The sequence below is a fragment of the Gobio gobio genome, assembly GCF_949357685.1.
Source record: "Gobio gobio genome assembly, chromosome: 21".
In the NCBI taxonomy this organism is placed as follows: Eukaryota; Metazoa; Chordata; class Actinopteri; order Cypriniformes; family Gobionidae; genus Gobio; species Gobio gobio.
This window is the reverse complement of record NC_137117.1, coordinates 2,854,593-2,866,698: the sequence shown is the minus strand read 5'-3', so window position 1 is coordinate 2,866,698 and position 12,106 is coordinate 2,854,593. Positions and strand designations below refer to the sequence as shown.

Below are 12,106 nucleotides of genomic sequence, written 5' to 3'. Positions count from 1 at the left end.
GTGTGTGTGTCTGTACATGTGCGGTACAGGCGTGTTGTGTGTCTGTACATGTGCGGTACAGGTGTGTGTGTGTCTGTACACACGAGAATAGTTTTTGTGCGCAAAAAAACCCTAAATAACGACTTATATAGTGATGACGATTTCAAAACACGGCATCATGAAGCTTCGAAGCGTTATGAATCAGTGAATCGAATAATGATTCGGATCGCGTGTCAAACCGCCAAACTGCTGAAATTTGGTGATCCAAACTGCTGAATCGACTCACTGATTCATAACGCTTCGAAGCTTCATGATGCCGTGTTTTGAAATCATCATCACTATATAAGTCGTTATTTAGGATTTTTTTGCGCACAAATACTATTCTCGTCACTCCATAAATTATTGTAGAACCACTGTAGTGAGATGGACTTTGTAACGACGTCTTTAATACCTTTTAAGGGTCTTGAGAGTGTACCGTGCATTGTGCCAATGGAGGCCTTTCAGAGCCATCAGATTTCAACTAAAATATCTTCATTTGTGTTCCGAAGATGAACGGAGGTCTGACGGGTGTCGAACGACATGAGGGTAAGTCATTAATGACAGAATTTTCATTTTTTGGTGAACTAACCCTTTAAATAACAGATATAAGATTAAAATAATATCAGATTTGTCTTTTTTTAAATAAACACAAAAAACAGAGATGAAAAATAAACTTTATATAAATAATATAATATAATATAAACTTACTATGGTTAAATAAATGTTCAGTAATAATATAATAATACATTTTTATTTTGGTGCAATTTTTTCTCTAAATAATGTTGATATGGCAACTAGATAAAATAAATAAGTAAATACACTAAGTTTCATCACCCTGGCATGTGTGTTACAATAACCCCGCGTTAGGTTGTGCCCCGTGCTCCCCTACAACAGACAGACAGGCTATAATAAAAACAGGGAGAATCTTTGTTGTTGAATTACATTAGTTGTGAATGGAAATACTAATATTATAATTTAGTGTAAATGACTCTTCAATCTAGTGCATATTCTTCAGGAGAAGCGAGAGCATTAGAAGCTTCACAATGACAGTGTTTTTGACTTTGGTTTGAGCTCAATATCAGTGAATGCGTGCACCTGAGTGAGCTGACGGCAGTCCATCGATGCCAGGAGCTTCTGAGAGCCGGAGACGGTGGGAACAAACTTCTCCATCAGTGTAACCGTCGCAAGCTTCTCCACATCACTGACAGACAGAAAGACAATATCAACTCTCTGGAAGATGTTCACTCTTTAAATATCATATTTAATGCAGTTCAATCTATGTTTCTGAACCAATCTAAAGTGCATCATTATATGCTCTGACCTGAACATTTTTGGGATGAATCTGAATCAGGCGTCATCATCAAGTGATTTTTAAGAAGTGCAACTACTAACTGAGACATTCTGGGCCACAATTATCAGAGAAAAGTCAGTTTAATAGTCAAACTCACTCACTCTCTTGTGGTTTGAGGTGGAATCCGATCCTTCTTCACGGTGTCTTTCATCGCTCAGGTGTAGTTCATGACCAGCTCCTCATACAGCAGACTGGCCCTGCGCTGCTTTGAGCTCTTGATCTTCAGGACGATGGAGAGTTTGGCGTCTCCACCGATACGAGGACCTGCCCCGTCCATGATGATCTCAACGCTCACGTCGCTGTCGCTGGAGCCGAAGCGACCGGCCATTTTAGGACAGTATTAAATGCAGTTCACCTGACTTGTGTGAATACTGTCATTTTATATCGATAGACATTAAATACGCATCAAAATAAATGCTCAAAAGATTAAATAGTCTACAGTCTTCTCATTTGCACAGATTCTCAATGTTTTACTGCTCAGTTTAAATGACTTTACTCCAGAGTGAATTCAGAGATGATGATCTTTGACAGTCTCTGCCTGAGTGAAACTCTTTCCACACTCGTGACATGAATACGGTTTCTCTCCAGTGGGAATATTTATATGCATTTCAAGGTTTCCTCTTTGTGAGAAACTCCTCCCACACTGAGGGCATTTGTACGGTTTGTGATGTTAATACCTTTCTGAATTAAACTCTTTCCAAGTTGATGGCCTTTGAAAGACTTTTCTTCAGTTCTGAGATCATGAGGTTTCTGACGTTGATGTTTCTCCTCCACTTCGCTCAGTTTTTCACATCCATCGAGTCTAAAAATAACCACAGTAAATTGTCAAAAATCAATTCTATCGTGGAAAATGTAAAGCAAAATGAATTGGAAGGGAACCAGAAAAAAAGAGAACCAGAAAACCAAAAACTATTTGTTTTTACATGCTTAAGGTCAATTCTGTCATGTTTATACAATCAAATATAGTAGAAAACTGGTCAACTGTATCAAAAACCGAGGTTAGGTCTAACAGTATTAGGATCGCCATCTTTATTCCCTTCAAGATGGCGCCGCGGATGGCAGCCTCGGTATAGAGCTCTTCAGCTATTGTGTTGTTTTTGTTCGTTTGTTCTGCGTTTAGTCATTCTTTTCCGATCAGTTTCACCAAAGACGAACTACTGGACATTAGGAAACACACACCAGACAACATTTCTGCAGTTTTTGATTATTCTGACGTTTTGTTTGATTTTCTCATCAGAGCCGCAGCTGTGTGTTTAAAACGCGCGGCCAGACGCACACAGGGGAAGCGAGCATGCGCGCTAGTGAAACTCCGTGCGCGCGGCCTCCGAACTGCACTCACTAGTATTCATCTTGCGAATCTCCGATCACTTCCTAATAAAATGGACAAACTTCTCCTCACCCGCATTAACAAGGATTTTTCAAACTCTGCTGCACTGTGCTTCACTGAAACTTGGCTGAGTGAAGCCATCCCGGACAACGCACTATATCTGCCGGGCTTCCAGCTGTTCCGAGCGGATCGCATCGCGGAAATAACAGGGAAAACGAGAGGTGGTGGATTGTGTTTCTACATTAACGAAAGTTGGTGTTCAGATGTAACAACGCTGAAGAAGATGTGCTCTCCTAATCTAGAGGCACACTTCATAAACTGTAAACCCTTCTACTCTCCGCGCGAGTTTTACTCGTTCATTCTCGTGAATGTGTACATCGCTCCAGACGCGTGTGTGAGCGCGGCGTTACAACAGCTGGCTGATCAAATAACTGAGACTGAACAAAGGTACCCAGACTCTCTTTTAATCATTCTTGGGGATTTTAATAAAGCAAATCTCTCCCGTGAACTACCAAAATACAGACAGCACATTACATGTCCCACCAGAGACAGTAATATACTGGACCACTGTTACACCACAATAAAGAATGCATATCACTCCGTCCCACGGGCAGCTTTGGGGCTCTCTGATCACTGTGTGGTTCATCTTATACCGACCTACAGGCAGAAACTGAAATCAGTTAAACCTGTAATAAAGACTGTAAAAAGATGGACTAATGAAGCAAAGCTGGACTTACAAGCCTGCTTCGATTGCACTGATTGGACTGTTTTTGAAGCTGCTACCACCGATCTGGACGAGCTCACAGAGTCTGTTACATCATACATCAGTTTCTTTGAGGATACATGCATTCCTACCAGGACATTCTTATCATTCACTAATGATAAACCATGGTTTACTGGGAAACTCAAACAGCTTCGTCATGCCAAAGAGGATGCTTACAGAAGTGGGGATAAAGTCTTGTATAACCATGCCAGAAACAGACTGACAAAGGAGATCAGAGTTGCTAAAAGAAGCTACTCTGAAAAGCTGAGAAACCAGTTTTCTTCCAACGACCCTGCCTCAGTCTGGACAGGCTTGAAGAATATCACCAATTACAAGTCACCACCCCCCCCCCCCCCCGATCTGCTGAGAATCAACACCTGGCCGATGAGCTGAATGCTTTTTACTGCAGATTTGAAAAGACTAGTCTCACACCACACACCCGCTCTGATCTGCAATTCACACATTCCCCATCACCTCCTGCACCCCCTCTCCTCCCCCCTCCTGCCATCCAACTTGAGCTTAAGGTCTGTGTGGAGGATGTGAGCCGAGTCTTCAAAAAACAGAAGACTAGGAAAGCTTCAGGCCCAGACGGCATCTCATCTGCCTGTTTGAAAGCCTGCGCTGACCAACTGGCCCCAGTCTTCACGCAGATCTTCAACAGGTCATTGGAGCAGTGTGAAGTTCCCTACTGCTTCAAACGCTCCACTATCATTCCCGTCCCCCAAAAAAAAAAAAAAATCACTGGACTTAATGACTACAGACCTGTTTCTCTCACGTCTGTGGTCATGAAGTCGTTTGAAAGACTGGTTCTGGCCCACCTGAAGGACATCACTGGACCCTTGCTCGATCCTCTTCAATTTGTCTACAGAGCAAACAGGTCTGTGGATGATGCAGTCAGCATGGGACTGCATTATATCCTACAACATCTCGACAGACCTGGGACTTATGCAAAGATCTTATTCGTGGACTTCAGTTCAGCCTTCAATACCATCATGACTGATCTTCTCTCAGCTAAACTGACCCAGCTCTCCATGCCATCCTCAATCTGTCAGTGGATCTCCAGCTTCCTGACAGACCGACAACAGCGAGTGAGACTGGGGAAACTAACATCCAGGACTCTCACTACCAGCACTGCCGCCCCCCAGGGGTGTGTTCTCTCCCCACTGCTCTTCTCCCTGTACACCAATGACTGCACTTCTAAAAACCCCTCTGTGAAGCTCCTGAAATTTGCAGACGACACCACTGTCATCGGCCTCATCCAAAACGGGGACGAGTCTGCTTACAGACTGGAGGTTGAACAGCTTCTGTCTGGTGCAGTTATAACAATCTTGAGGTCAACATGCTCAAAACAGTGGAGATGATAGTGGACTTCAGGAGGAACAGCCCAGCTCTCCCCCACTCACCATCATGAACAGCACTGTGGAAGCAGTGGAGTCATTCAGGTTCCTGGGCACTACCATCTCTCAGGACCTGAAGTGGGACAATCACATTGACTCCATTGTGAAAAAGGCCCAGCAGAGACTGTACTTCCTTCGTCAGCTGAGGAAGTTCAACCTCCCACAAAAGCTGCTGATTCAGTTCTACTCGTCTGTCATTGAGTCTGTGTTATGCACTTCCATCACTGTCTGGTTTGGTTCAGCTACCAAATCTGACATCAAGAGACTACAACGCACTATCCGGACTGCGGAGAGGATTATTGGTGCTCCCCTGCCAACCCTCCAGGACCTGTACTCTTGAAGAGTGAGGAAGAGAGCAGGGAAAATCATCACAGACTCCGCTCACTCTGGACACCGCCTGTTTGAACTGTTACCATCAGGACGGCGACTCCGATCACTGACCACCAGAACATCTAGGCACAGGAACAGTTTCTTCCCATAGGCCATTTCCCTCTTGAACAGTTAAATACACCCCCCCCCCCTTCCCTAAGTGCAATACTCTGACTTTTAGTGCAATCTTCTAAACTCAGGAGACTATTTATATTTATATATTCATACTACTCAAATACTGTAAATATGTTCATAATCTGTAAATGTTTAATCTGACTAAACGTAACTGTGACCTTATATTTTTTATACTATATTTCATATTTTATTCTTAGAATTTGTATTACTATGTTCTTGTTGTGTTTGTTTTGTATATGTGCACTGGAAGCTTCAGCACCAAGAAAAATTCCTTGTGCGTGCAAGCACACTTGGCAATAAAGCTCTTTCTGATTCTGATTCTGATCACAGAGTCACCATAGTCAATCGCTAACAGTATATCATTAAAAACCTGTAATAAAGCCGACTCAGTGCTGTGCAGAGGCTTAAAACCAGACAGGAATGTTTCAAATTTTTGATTTGAGCTAAGGAAAGACTGAAGTTGAATGAGAACAGTTTTCTCCAATCTTTTGATAATAAAAGGAAGTGTTGAGATGGGTTGAAAATTATTAAAATCCTTATCATCAGGTGAAGGTTTCTTGAGGAGTGGTGTAACTGTAGCTTGTTTAAGGCTATCAGGGATAGTCCCTGAGCACAAGCATTTATTCATAAAAGACACAAGCAGGTCAGAAGTCATAAAAGACACCAAACTGAGTCAAAAACTAGTGTCCGAATACGGGGAGGAAGAACGTTATGAGAGCAAAAGGAAGGTTTTAAATGTTCAATAATTTCTCTGAGAGACAGAAGAGAAACTGGGTAAAAAACACTCCATATGCCTGAAGAACAACAAAGTTCAGGTAGAACATTAGCAGATGGTTGTAACTGAGATCTTAGAGAGGTGATCTTGTCACAGAAAAACCTTGAGAAACCTTCACATAATGATACTGAGGTATTTGAAATCACATTTACAGGAGGATTTAGAGCAGAACTTAAAGAAAATAAGGCTTTAGAGCTATGATGATTTTTTACAATTAAATTAGAAAAATACGTCGATTTTGCAGATTGCATAGCTTTCTGAAAACCACCAAAACAGTTTCTGAGCATTTCATAGGAAATTTGTAATTTATCCCTTTTCCATTTTTGTTCTGCTCTTCTACAGGCTCGCCTCAGAGAGAGGATGTTATCATTGAGCCATGGTTCAATTTTAAGCGTTGACTTCCTAGGTTTTAGAGGAGCAGTAAAAACTCAGAGCAAGCAGTACTAAGCGAACCAAGATGTTGTTCAGCATCCAAGTAAGGTAAAGATGACTCCAGGGACATAGACAAACACACCTCGTTAAAGGTGCTAGTGAAGTCCTCACCAAAACGGGGAGAAAGGGAACGAGTCCATTGTACAGTAGGAGTAATATTAGATCTTGACGGAGGAAAAGGCATAGAAAACAATACGTGCATATGATCTGAGATCAGAGTATCAAAAACCTGAGCATCAATAATGGAAAAACCATGAAAAAGAACCAGGTCCAAAGTATGACCATGAGTGTGCGTAGGATCTTTCACCCATTGAACCATGTTAAATGAATCAATGAGATTTAAAAACTCCATTGTTAGAGGTTTTGCCTGACAGCACACATGGATATTAAAGTTCCCTAGCAGAAGAATATTGTTATATTTAATTACACATTCACCAACAAAAGCAGTGAATTAATTTATAAAATATTTCACTAACAGAACAGGATCATCACATTCCAATCGCAACAGCTGTACTTCAAAGCTACTGTAAATTGTAGATGGAACAGAACGACAGTAGCTACTGAAACTGTTTTTCAAAATTACCGCTAGATCACCCCCACGGCCAGAAGAGCGAGGAGAGTTAAAAAATGTGCAGCCTGTCGGAATCAAGTCAGAAAAAGGACACAAATCACCAACCTTCGTCCAAGTTTCTGTGATGCACATAAAATCCAAGGCGTGGGTAGTAAAAAAGTCTTTTAAAATGAATGTCTTATTGACTAGCAACCGAGCATTAATCAGAGCCATCCTGGAAAATGACGCAGAGTCAGAGATAGCAGGAGAAGACACTGTTCAAAGAGTGAAGATTCTGAAGAGTGGCTCCACCGCGGCAAACACGGAGAGGAGGGTAGCAGGGGATAATCAAAGGAGAATCCGGGAGAATGGGCCGAAGCCAGCAAGCAGGTGGATCGAGCGAACGTGAAGCAGCACATCGGCCACCACCTAGATTCTGTGACATAGAGACGAAGCTGGAAGAGTGTCCGGCGTGCAGCGCCATTTTCAGTTTGACAGCAACCGCTCCGCGTTTACCGCGTCTCCTGCAGTGCTTTCTGCGGGAGGCATCATGAGGCCATCTGCGCAGATAATCTGGAATACTATCCCAGTACTACAAGTTTGGAAAGCAGTATTATGATCCAGCCACAGTGCTTCTTAACTCTGGGTTACATGTGACCACAAAAAAAGTCCTGAATCTCCAGAAATAACTGGTGATCATAAACCAGCCAGATGCGACTTTTGCTGCTGCTGCATGGTTTTGTTTGTTGTCAGTTAAAATCCATTTTGTCAGTGATGCAATTTATAAAATGAGACAAACCGCAGGAAATCGTTCCACAAACGTTAGTTCGTCTGTCCATGTAATTTTCAACCGATTTATGAATAAGAACAGAAAATTACCGTTTCACATCACCCAATGGAATTTGAACTTGCTTTGCCAGATCACGATTGGTTGGTGTATATACATGACAAACGGGCATTGGTGAATTGTGTAATACTTTAAAATATATAATATATAGATTTGTAATTAAATCAACACATTAGCTCTGATTATGGATGAAAAAAAAAAATTGGTTTACTTTTTTCCCGTGAGGCCACACACTCTCTGAAAGGACCATATTTGGCTCGAGAGCCGCTTCCGAACAGTGGAAAATCAGCTGTCAATCAAAACGCACGCAACCCATAGCAACACGTTAGCAACGCCTCAACAGAAATTGTCCGACTTTTGAGCCGTTCGTTACTATTGTATACATTGTCATGTTATAATAATCACATTTATTTAGTTTTATTGACAACGATATTATCATTGATATTTGTCTGAGAAGGGGCACTTTTGATTCATTTTGAAAAAGGGCAGGGGCTCGAGCACCCAAAGCCCCCCCTCTGCACGTGCCTGCTTTGCAGTTTGAATGATGTCCTGTATGAACAAAATGACGGAGTATGTATTGTTTTTACGTTTCCACTGTTCGATCGCGGCATCGCGCCCGCACCTCTTACACACACACACACACACACACACACGCACACACATTAATTTAGCTAGCTGACTATGCAATTCACTAAGATAGGGATAAGGCAGCCTATTACAATGTGTCCTGCTACTACTGGCACTTACCAGGACCTCTTGCTGGTGTGAACAGTTAACTCTGTCTGTCCCTCCTCATCATGACCAGGCTGTGGAAGCTCAGGCTCAGCTTCCACTTGCTGGTCCTCTACAGTCTCAGTGTGGCTAAGCGATGTAGTGTGCTGGCAGTTGCACTGCAATCAAAAAGCCAGTAGTCTCGAGAGACTTGGAAACTTTTTCCCATCCACTTTTCTCCTGACGTTTTCTGCAAGCCATAGACTTTTTTCTTTTTCTTTTTTTTGCCGACGGCCGGGCGACGGCCCTCAGTTGGACGGCCGTTCTGGACTTTTCCAGAACGCACAGATTACCAATCCGTCCCTGCTCTCCTGAGCGTCAGTGTCACAGAGTAAAGTGAGTCCTGTGTGTCTCTGGATCTCTGACGATCTTAAACTACTCAATAGTGCATTAGTGCCGCCACTGGCAGTGGAGAAACACAACACCTTCATCTCTGGAGGATCAGGGCTCAGGTCTCGCTTTCTCCTCAAGTCAGTCCACACTGAGACTCACACACCGTCCAGAGCAAACACAACATTGAGGAACTAATCACAACTACACACATATTCTAACAGTTTCTTACACTGTTTTCATCAGGGATGAATCAGGAACTGCTTCATATTCATGATTATGGGCGGAGCTCTATGACATCACTGCATGTGTGTGAAGACTTCAGTGAAAGTGAAACTGAACAGATGAACCTGAAGCTTCTTCACAACAACATTCAGAAACTCTGAAATCAACGATCAGATCTGATATTCACTCACAGGTAAGCGATGGGAATGTAAGTTCACTAGTTTAATGTCATGATGCAATATAAGAACGTTTGTGTCACAGAAACAGGAAGTGTGTGAACTGCAGACAGAATAAACGAAGTTCAGTGAAAATCATAACTCCATTAAACAGAAATGACACTTGGTGTTTATTTAGTTATTGTGTTGTCTTTTATAAAAGATCTTATGATGGTATTAAAATGTTTCAGTTTTGTGGCTCTCAGAGTCGCATATTTAGTTTCTGTTGAGTTTCTTCAGTTTGTTCTTCTCAATAGTATCAGCTGCAGTGCCACAGATTCATCAGAAATGACAGACCAGCGTCTCAGACCAGAAGTTAAAGTGTTAGTTCACCCAAAAAGACCTTCATTCATCTTCAGAACACAAATGAAGATATTTATGATGAAATCTGAGACTCTCTGACCCTCCATAGACAGGAATTTAATGACCACTTTCAAGGTCCAGAAAGACATTGTTAAAATAATCCATGTGACTACAGTGGTTCAACCTTAATTTCATGTTTTTCTTCTAACTGATACAAAAAAATGAGTAAAAATCTGCATACTAGTCTTTTTACTACTTTGTGTGTATGAAGGGAAAATATTAGAGGTCGACCGATAGTGGATTCTACCGATACCGATAACTAGGTTGGACCGCACTTGCCGATAACCGATTAATCGACCGATAGTTTTTAAAATGGATACTGGATAAAAAAACATAAGTAAAACAGTGCTGAACTTTATAACAAGAAAAAAAAAAAAAAAACAGTACTGATCCATGAAAATATGCTAAATGAATAACAAATAAATATGAATATTAAAATAAGAAGTTCTAACAGAAATTCTTCAGAAAATAATTTAAACATTAAATATTACAGGTCAAATGTGTTTCTTTACCTATAACCTAGAAACATGCATGTAGGATGTGTTACAACAAGGATGTGTTAGCTTACATGAACATATGCCTTATGCATTTTTACAGCATTTAATAAGAGCAATATTGTACCTTGATCATTCATGTTAGCTCATAGTGCATTAACCAAGGTTACCAGATAAAATAAACATACAAACTCAATTTAATGTTGAAATTAACATACTAACAATGAACAATACTTCCATAGCATTTATTAACCGTAGTTAATGTTACAAATGGAATCTTATTGTAGTGTTACAATTTCATATAAATCCAAACAGTCAGCTTTTTTAGAATGCGAGTGTCTAATAAAAAACGAATGTGTTTCTGCTTTGTTTATGTTTCTGTTGGCAGCATGACGATACAGTTTGCTTTCTCACATCACTAGTTTTATATATGCAACATTTGCGTCGGACTTGCGTGTGTTTTTATCACATTGTTTTAACTGCTTGAGGTACTGCTTATTTTTTAGCGTCCTCTCAGCCTCGTCGACAAACATACACACTGCTGTTCTTTACCTGTTAATGCAGCATCTAGTCAAGAAATGAATTACTTTATAATGATTTGGCAACAAGTACTGTAGTGTTCAGTATTCATACCGTTTCGCTGTCGTGTTTTAAACCCGCATCTGACATGTCAGCGCTCTCCGTGCAGCGTGTGCTTTCCTTGCAGCGAGCAGCCTCACGTGTGAATGTAAACACAAGGCGTCAGTTTTTTTTGCCTCTAGAGGCCGCTCTCGCGCTATACAATGGCAGCAGGCCCTTCTCTCATAGTGTGTAATAACAGCGCACCCTTCTCAGCCGCTCCAGCAACGGACGCATCACGGAAAAACTATCGGTGTGGATTTTTGCCGATAATCGATTGTTCCACCAATAAACTATCGGTGCCGATTAATCGGCAAAACCGATGAATCGGTCGACATCTAGAAAATATTATACCATATAAGACCTAATATTGATTTCTCAATAACAGAATCAAGAATAGATTCAACCCAAACAGACTGTGTAGCTGTCATAAACAATAAAAAAATAAAATAAAGTTATATTCCCCCTAAAATATGTTTTAGACTCTGACCAATCGTTGTTTAGTTAAATAAGTCAAAACGGGACAAACTACTCAAGAGATTTTTCCTCTAGGTGGCGCTTCATGTTAACATTCATCATATGAGATGCTTCCTCAGGTTCAACATTGAAACCTTCGATGTATAAAGCATTTTAATAGCTGGCCAACATATTTTGCTCTGTCTTGTTATATTCTCGCCCTTTTCTGATTTCTGCATGAAATTATTTTTAAATTTCCAGCACTGGAACGCATTTTTATCCCTCACCATAGTGGCAACTCTCAGACAGATTGTAGCCTAAAGCTTTCAGGGGCAATGTGGATTGATGTGATTGGCAGACGTGGTGCAATCAAAAGCATCAGAATAGCATTGCTTAACTAAACAGCCTTTAAATGACAGGAGACCTCGCGCACATCAAAAACAGGCAAAGCAACAAACTAATATTATTAAACATATCCTAGCTTTTTACAGAAAATATTCAGATATATCCTTTTTTAATCATTAACATTTTCATAAGTAGCTGAAATTTAATTACACATTTTTTCAGTTACATTTGTTTTGGAATTAAATTACATAACTGCGTTACATGTCACTAGTTACTCCCCAGCACTGAGTATTTAACATGCAAAATCCATAGCCTAATTTATTCA

General features: G+C 40.9%; 1 protein-coding gene across 1 annotated transcript in view; it reads left to right on the top strand.

Moving 5' to 3' along the window:
• The first annotated feature begins 9,366 nt into the window (after positions 1-9,366).
• LOC307117646 (E3 ubiquitin-protein ligase TRIM39-like) overlaps positions 9,367-12,106 on the top strand; it is a 43,875-nt gene continuing 41,135 nt past the window's right edge. Inside the window, exon 1 of the mRNA XM_079802622.1 lies at positions 9,367-9,483. The gene's annotated coding sequence lies outside the window, so the exon portion shown is untranslated. The remainder of the gene's footprint in view (positions 9,484-12,106) is intronic.